The 8,625-nt window shown below is 42.2% G+C and overlaps 3 long non-coding RNA genes across 3 annotated transcripts; 1 reads left to right on the top strand and 2 right to left on the bottom strand.

The window, feature by feature from the left end:
* Positions 1-44: 44 nt before the first annotated feature.
* LOC136362560 (uncharacterized) lies at positions 45-2,276 on the top strand. The gene is made up of 2 exons (XR_010743815.1): positions 45-1,170; positions 2,033-2,276. It is a non-coding gene; the product is annotated as an uncharacterized lncRNA (long non-coding RNA).
* LOC136362561 (uncharacterized) lies at positions 1,714-3,382 on the bottom strand. The gene is made up of 2 exons (XR_010743816.1): positions 3,054-3,382; positions 1,714-2,841 (listed from the first exon to the last, which is right to left on the bottom strand). It is a non-coding gene; the product is annotated as an uncharacterized lncRNA (long non-coding RNA).
* Positions 3,383-6,557: 3,175 nt separating this feature from the next.
* On the bottom strand, positions 6,558-7,564 carry LOC136362555 (uncharacterized). Its single transcript, XR_010743813.1, has 2 exons — positions 7,192-7,564; positions 6,558-6,902 (listed from the first exon to the last, which is right to left on the bottom strand). It is a non-coding gene; the product is annotated as an uncharacterized lncRNA (long non-coding RNA).
* Between the last annotated feature and the right edge of the window lie 1,061 nt (positions 7,565-8,625).

Below are 8,625 nucleotides of genomic sequence, written 5' to 3' on the forward strand. Positions count from 1 at the left end.
AGCCATGGCGGGGGGGAGGAGAGGCGCCATGCCCAGGCCTGATCAATCGAACTCCGCATGCCTCCCCGCCGTCCCGGCCCCACGTCTGTGCCCTGCCGCCCCGCCTGCGCCGCCGTGGCCGCTGCACGAACCCCATGCCCGTACCGCGGGGCTCAGCCCCGCAGGGACCCCGCGGGGGGCCCTTGCTCATCGATGTGTTCCTAAGGCCGATTGGTAGGGTCTGGCAATGACGGAAATTGCCGAAGGGACTCGGCCAGGCGGCCGGGTGAGCCAGCGAGTCTCGCGCGAGGCGGGGCGGAGTCTCGCGATGCTGGCGCGGGGAGGCGGGTGCGTACCGGAAGTGACGCGTGCTCGCCCTTGAGGCGCCCCGGGGGGCGCGGGGTCCGCTCGCCGCCACTGCCGGGCCCGGGCGAGCGGGGAGCCGGTACCCTGCCTGTGGAAGTGCCACCAGGCCGCCTACGGCAGCCAGGCAGCTTGTGCCGGCCTGGCAGCCCCCTCAGCTGACGAGAGCGGTGAGGGACTGGCGGCGCTGGAGCCGAGGCGCCGTCAGTTAACATGTAGGGGCATTTGGTGAGACTACGTGCCTTCTACCGCTTTGCTTTGTCATGCACTAAGAGTTGCAACAGAGACGCTCTGGACGAAATAGGCCTGAAGGTTGATTGCGAAGATCTTTCTTTGCACCGTAAACACGGTGTGGCCATCAGCTGTTCAGGACCGCTGCCTCCCAAAACCCACTAGTACACTTGGAGCAAATCTTTAAATGGATGATTAATACAGATCACCTACAGCATAGCGATGAAAGTCTGTATTTCATGGCTAAGCTGTGTTACTCCAGCGCTCAGCAGGTACCAGTGTCCTGGTTTTGGTTGGGATGGAGTTAATTCCTCAGCAGCTGGCACAGTGCTGAGTTTTGCATTCAGAATCAAAAAAAATTGATGTTCTGAGTTTTGCTAAGTCGGGTTTATCCTAAGTTAAGGGCTTTTGTTGTGTCTCATTCTCTGCCACTGAGGAGGAATAAAAGTCCTAGGAGGGTGCACAGCCAGGACGGCTGACCTGAACCGACCAAAGGGACACTCCATACCATAGGACATCATGCCCAGGATAACTGATGGCAGCTACTTGGAAATCCATCTGGATTCAGAAAGGGAATCTGGCCTTGGTCAGCGTGTGGTGAGCAATTGTATTGTGCATTGCTTGTTTTTCGTTCACTTTTTATCATTCCTGTTACTTACTCTATTACTATATTTTACTTTGTTTTCAATTATTAAACTGTTCTTGCCTTTAACTACAAGTTTTACTTCTGATTCTCTGCCCCATTTCACTTGGGCAGGGCAGGAGGAAGCAGCTTCATACTTAGTTGCTAGCTGAGCTTAAACCACCACACACAGTTGCTGGGATATAAAAATAAGACCGTTGCTACTGCTCCAGTAAAACTTAGCTAGAGTTGTCCTTAGTGATGCTAACTGTATCCCTGAGTGCAGCGGGGAATTGTGTTTTTGGATTTGGTGTGCATGATTTGGTTACATGTTAGTACCACGCTCAGACAAACAGAGCTGGCACTGAGCAGCGTCACTATGGCTGATGGACCATTAAAAAATAGCCCCTTTTTTCTTTAAGAAAATAGTAGTTTTCAGTCTTGTGCATCAGTGAGTGATGACTCCATTCCAATATATTTCTTTTCTTTATGCCATTCCCAAAAGAGAACCAAAGGGAAAGAGGTACTTATATTTATTTACCCAAGAAAGTTTTGCTGCTTGCATCATTACAGTGGCCCAGATGCAATTAGACTGTGAAGTCCCTCTCTGGAAGTCCTTATTCCATTATAATGCCATTCCAGTCAGAGATTTAGTTCTTGGGAGAGGCTGAGAAAGCAGCTCAGTCTCTTACCAAGAAGGGTAGCCAAAGCAATTGTGTTGTATCCTGTAGAGATATCTCATACCACTCTTTTGTATCCCAGCCTTGATGCCTTCATCCCTCAGCTCCTCTTCCCTCCCTCCTTCCCTTATCTGATGTATCACCATTTTCTGTCTAGTAATAGGACTGGATGGACCCAGATGATTTTGGTTGTAGAAATATAACTTAAGTGCTCTTGATCTCTCTAATGGAAGAGCCTGCATGTTCCCCACTGTACCCCACTGATCTGTGATAACCCATGACTACCCAGAAAAATCTTCCTTCAGATAAATGACAAAGAGAAAACCTTGGCAGTTTTTCTGTCACTCTGCAAAGTGAGCAAGTCTGACTTACAGTTTCAAATAAAGACTTATTTAAATGCTGCTGATATACTACTTTGTGGGGAGAGGTGAAAAAACCCAACACACCAACCAACATGTTACCCCTAAAATATTTTTTAAAATGTTCAGATCCATCATAAACACAGTCACACTAATATACATCCAAATAAAACCAACTCAAACAGGTACTGGCATGTACTCTCACGGAGGTGTCATATCCCTTCCAAGCTGGTGTCATTATTCCCACCTTTGCAGCCTGCTGCCCAACTTGTTCTTGGACTGCAATCTGGTTGGCACAGTGACCTTTGACCTTTTCCATTCTTCCCTATTCTACATTCATCCGTGTTCACTGATATGTCAGAAAACTTGTTCCAAGACTGAGGTATGGCCTACATTAATTTGTCCTGTGGCAGAGCAGTAGTTTTGCCTCAATGCCTTATTTTGCCTGTGGAGGGACTTCTCTACACCTCCTAAACTGTTTTTTACACACAGCACAGTGCTCTTACAGCCTTACCCACAGGAGTTGGATGTGGCAGCACTGGCAAACAATGGTGGTGGTGGTCTGCAACTCCCAGCAGGAAGCTGCTCTAATGAGAATTTTACATACCTGCAATAGGCAACAAAAGAACAAATACAGTTTAAGAAAGTGGTCTGTTAACAATGCAAGAAAAATAAAAGTGATCTTTTAAAATCAAAAATAGCTCTTGGAATAAATGGAAATCAAAAATAGACCTAGAGAAGAACAGTAAGACACAGCAGGAATTTCCTCCAAAAGACAGACCATCATTATTTCCATTCAACAATGGAATGTTGAATTACTTGTCATTGTAAAGTCAGGAGCTTTTATTTGACAACTCTGCAAGGTGAATAGTCCCTTTTTTTACTTCGATGTCTCCAAACAGCCAATCTAAGCTCATCAAATCACCTGTGTCAGATATTAAATTCATACAGTCTGCCTGAGGTCAGTTTAAGGTCCTCCCACAAATTTTACCACATGAATTTGATTTTCAAGTTCTGCTTTGATAAAGTATGTCCTTGATTGTTGAAGAATGTGGTTTGAGACTCTGCTTTTTTTTGGTGGGAAAGCAATCCTCATCATCTCTGTAGTTTCTATCCTTCTGTGGATTGTTTCTCTCTATTAAATTCCATGGCTGTGTGAAAAACGAGATTCACTTTTTGGTAGATTTTAAGAAATAGGTTTTAATAAAAAGATAAGACAATTAGGAGATAAGGAAAAAGCAAAGTACGGTCGGTCGGGTGACCTGGCACTTAGCCAAGTCCACAAATTGCTATTTCATAGGCTTTCTTTAAATACCCTTTTTGTTGTATTAGTTTGTTGAATATTCATATTTTTCCATAAACTAGTTTCCATATTTCAAAGACTTTTGCAGGGCCCCTCCTTGGGTCCGCCTTTTTAGAGCTGTGTGTTTCTTAGTTGTGTCTCCATTATCACCTTCAGATTGGGCCTTGGTCCATGCTTTCTTCAGATGGGAGATGTTGATAGTTGGTGTATCAATAGCAAAGACTTCTTTATATGTTCATTGGATGTTATCTCGGCCAAACAGACAGTTTAAGCATACTCTATCACTACTACCACTATGCCTAATTTTCTTTACTAACAGCAAAAATAAAACCTTATATTCTTACCACAAAGTTATTAATCATATAGCACACATCTTACGAAAAGCCAACTTTATAACAGTCATCAAAAGACTATCCTCATTCATTCAGTAGTCTTCTATTGCTTTCTCCCTTCTCAATTTCTGCATGTCTGCCAGCTGACATAGTTCCTCTGGCAGCTCCATGTAAGTGGGCTAATAAGGAAAAAGAAACAGAGAATAAATCAAATCAATACATACGAAAAATATACTATAATTTTGTTAGAACCAGGGATGAGCTCCCTCTGTAATTAACCGATGGAACAACAATCCTGCTATCACATACAGCACAGCACCTTATCTACTGCAGCTTTACCAGGAGTGCACTGGGGATATCAACTGTGCTGCACATGGGTGTGGTACATGGCTCTGTGCCACCAGAGCTCTGCATGTGAACTGGCACCTCTTAAACAAGAGGACTCTGCATTTCTAGGAACATATTTGCTTCTGTACACTGATGGGTTCCCAGGCATCTGCTTATTTGAATTTAACTACTAAACATGAGAACACATCTGCATTTCCAAGTACCTAACAACCATCAATATGAATCCACAAGGAGGGTTAAAAATGTAGCACATGTAGTTCCTTTACGAGCTCTTTTCTAGTGACAGAGCTGCAGAGAAGCAAACACATTTCTCTCGGTGTCTGCATCAACAAGAAGAACAATTACTGCTGACAGACAGTTACACTGAAAATGTAGGAACTGCCAAGACTTTCAGGGTGGGAAGTTTGTGTTCACTCCTCCCCCTCAGCAGTGAAGGAGATTATCAGTTTCTGAAAGACACGGAAGAGGGAAGCTGAGAGTTTCGATAATGAAGCACTGAGGATCAGAGGTCACAGCTTTGCATCTGGTTTGTGGGTAAAAAGTCAGGGAGCATCCTCTCCTTGCTTAGTAATCTTTCAAAAAACATCAGGATCAATGAGATGCCTTTCTTTTTATTTCCTTCCTTTTAATTTTTTTCTCTATTTTCTTTTTCATCCTCTTCTGCCAGTACTACACCAAAAAGAATGTTGCATTATCTCTTTTGGCTACTGTGGACCACTAGCAAAACTTCACTGTTGCTAGTAAATCAGACACAGGTTCATGTAATCATGCATAAGTCTGAAATCAAGCACTCCTGAATTTGTTGAAGACCACAAGGATGATCTGACCCTAGTAGGAGCTGTGCATTTAGTCAGAAAGTGATTCTGATATTTTGCCACTCCACATTTGGAGTTTAAATATGTATTGCAAGCAGATTTCAGATAAAATAGAAAAAAAACTTATTCGTGTGATCTACTCATAAGATATAGAAACAACAGAAAATTGTTAACAGTGAAATGACAGTGAAAATGGCTTCTTTTACCACCCATACTGGATTTCTAAAGCAGTTGCTTCAGAAGGCAACTGCTTTAGAATGCAGGAAGTATGACAACCAGATGAGATATCAAATTGATCTTAAAAATACCATTTGCATTAATTCCTTGGCTAATCTTATGGAATAGATGGATTTAGAAAAGGATTGTCTTCAGCAAGCTGAGAACCACTTAAAAAATTCTACAAGTAGCTCAATACAAAGCAGAATTTGTATTCTATTCCCTTTAACAAACCGTTCTTTTCTCTTGTGTCATGCCTACTTTCGCATGCATTGCACATTGGAAATTCACATGTCAAGCTCAGTTTTTTCTATGAACTAGGAACAACCTTCTTTTTTTGGCAGCTTTCCTCTAAAGAGAAAAGATTTTCAAATATGACCTCCTCTCTTATATCTGTGAAGCAACTATGACCTCTTGTGGTTATCTAATCTACTCCTAAATCCTCAATAATGGGATTTACGGCTCTGAGCCCTTAAGTAATTCTCAAAGGATTCAAGTCTGTGCTTCAGTGCTTTGTTAAACTAGGGCACAGAAAAATACATTTTTTTTCATTAAGATAGAGCTGCATTCTCATAAATACTTCAAGACATTTACAACTGCAAGAATGAGGCACTGAAAGGATTTAATCATGTTAGTTTGGTCTCTTTCTGATTGATGAGGATGTTTGACCACGCACTTTTCACCCAAATTTAATACCAACAGTATCTTACACAGTTAGTGCAAGCCCTCACAAGATTATTTCATTGAGCAGACAGAAAGACCACATCAATACCACTGCTTGTTTCGTTTGCATGGACCTGTTCTTTCCAGTAGTGCAATAAGTCAGCTCTTTCACCAAAAATCTCATTTACTCCACTTTCTGCTTTAAAAATTAACAATTACAGAAGTGTCCACCTGTAGCTGAGACTTTAAATAATAGTAGGCCAGACAGAGAGCAACGAGGTCAAACCAGTGTGGCTAAGCATCACATTCTCCCTTTATTCTCTCTCAAACGGCCGGTTGTATTTATCTTTTAGATGGTTTACAATGACAGGGCATAGGAAAAATGCAAACAAACATTGTTTAGTTTAATGTTAAGGTGGCTGAACTGTTCATGCCACAACACTATACCTAGAAAACCACTATCTCCATGTGGCACCTTAACATAATTTCGTGCTGTGACACAGCACAGGCCTGCAGGCCTGCACTGAGGCCCAGGCTGGATAGCTCACCCTTGATCCAAATACAAATCATGTCCTCAATCTCCAAGAAACTACACAACATCCACCATCTGGCCACTCCAAGGTACCTGAGCATACACTACTACTGGTTCCATGTAACCAAAGATGAAAAATATTACTTTATTAGACTTTTCACTTTTGGTTCAAGATAACAATTGTAAAAATAAATGAGGATGACCAGATAACTCAGTCATGCTTTTATAGAAATAAAAATCTTTGGTCAATAAACATTACTCAGAAACAGACAGTGTAGCAAACCAGCTCAGTGGTAAAGTTGAAAGATAAAGAGAAAAATAGAACAAGATGTGGGGACCAAACACTCTTATCAAAACAAAGCAACTCTGCCACCTCCAGGTACCAGCACTTTACACCTGCCTGTTGTTCTTCATATCCTCACACACCTATACAGCCCCTGTTGAGCCCAGTGGTTCTGTCTCTGAGGAGAGTGAACAGAAGGTGCAGGTAGGTGACTGTGCTGATGCCTTAACAGATACAACTCACCATCCATTAGGTAAATGTGGGGTGGGTTCTGCTACTGAACTAACAGGAAATGGAGCTTGGTAGATACAGCAGCTCTTCTGCAGCTGCACACAGGAAACAAAGTATGTATTATAAAAGAGGGTGTACAGCTGCAGAAAAGGAAGCTTCTGTAACTGGGTCCTCTAGAGTTTATCCATTAGAGCCTTAGATCCAATCACTAACCAGAGAAATAATCAGACATACCTACCTTTATGCTCACAAAGTGATCTCCAGACCCAGTCCAATAAACATTTAAATAAGGTGTTAGGTCAGACATCAAGTTATCCATTATAGATGAGTGGAGCAGCAGAAGGTACAAAGTTTTCAAAACAAATGCTTTAAGCAGAGAAACTAGGAAGGGTCTCAAGAACCATGTATCAGGATTCTCCTGTGTGATCCCAGTGCAGATGGAACCAGTTATTGTTGTGGTTTAATCCCAGCCATAAATTAAATATGCAGCTCACTCGTGGTTACTCTCCTCAACCCCCATCATGGCAGGGAGAACTGGAAAGAAAAGGTAAACCTTGTGGGTTGAGATAAGAATAGCTTATTAACTGGGGAAAATCAAAAAAAAAGAAAAAAAGAAAAAAAAAGAAAAAAAAAAGAAGCTAATAATATAGTAATGAAAAGAGGAGGGAGAGAGAGAAATACATTCCAAGAGAAAGAGTGATGCACAATGTGTTGTCGTTGAGCAGCAGCAGCAGTCAGCTCCTTTCCAGGTAACTCCTCCGGTTTAAATACTGGGCATGGTGTTCTATGGGATGGAATATCCCTTTGGCCAGTTTGGATCATCTGTGCTGGCCATACTCCCACCTTTTTGTGCAGCTCCACATGACAGAGTGTGGAAAATTGAAAAGCCCTCAGCTTAGGGAAAGCACTACTGAGTAACAACCAAATCATCAGTGTGTTGTCAACACTATTCTCATACTGAATCCAAAAACCACAGCACTGCACCAGTTACCAAGAAAATGTCCCAAGACAGTTATTTAAGTAAAAAAAAAATATTTAAGAATGCTTTTCATCACAGACTCCTGGAGTTTACAACATACTTCCTGATATTGATCTTTATTTTCAGTGCAACTGAATGCTTCCAGTATCTAAGGCCATCTGTGTACAAGCCCGTGTTGGTTAGAGAAGCAGAAGTTTGGAAGGAAGGATTGCTTCCTAAAAAAATAAAAGCCAGCAAAAAACCCAACCGACAAAAACACAAACCAAAAGCCAGCACACACCTATTCCAGCATTTAATGCTAGATTCTCTCTCATCTATCTCTGAAACTAGGCTGGATCCCTAAGACCTGAGAAAAAAGACCTAAAGGCAAAAGAAGTGCCTCCCACAAAGGGAGCTGGCGAAGCAGCTAGGGATAGTAACATCATCAGCAATCACAACTGAAACCAGAAGAACATGAAAATAAACCCCAGTTAAACAGCATGACCATGATACCCGAGGCAAAACTGCACTACAGAGTGGTTTACATGGTATACTTCTTGCATGCACATTATATGGTCATTTTCCACCTTTACTCTTCAGGGCAATATGATGATTTGGTCTGGTACTAAGGAAAGGCATGTTGTCATTTGGCTTAGGTTTGCTGTACCGAATTCTCAAAACAGAAATTGTGAGAGACATTATTGGAATTC

This window comes from Sylvia atricapilla, chromosome 6 (assembly GCF_009819655.1).
Source record: "Sylvia atricapilla isolate bSylAtr1 chromosome 6, bSylAtr1.pri, whole genome shotgun sequence".
Classification (NCBI taxonomy): Eukaryota; Metazoa; Chordata; class Aves; order Passeriformes; family Sylviidae; genus Sylvia; species Sylvia atricapilla.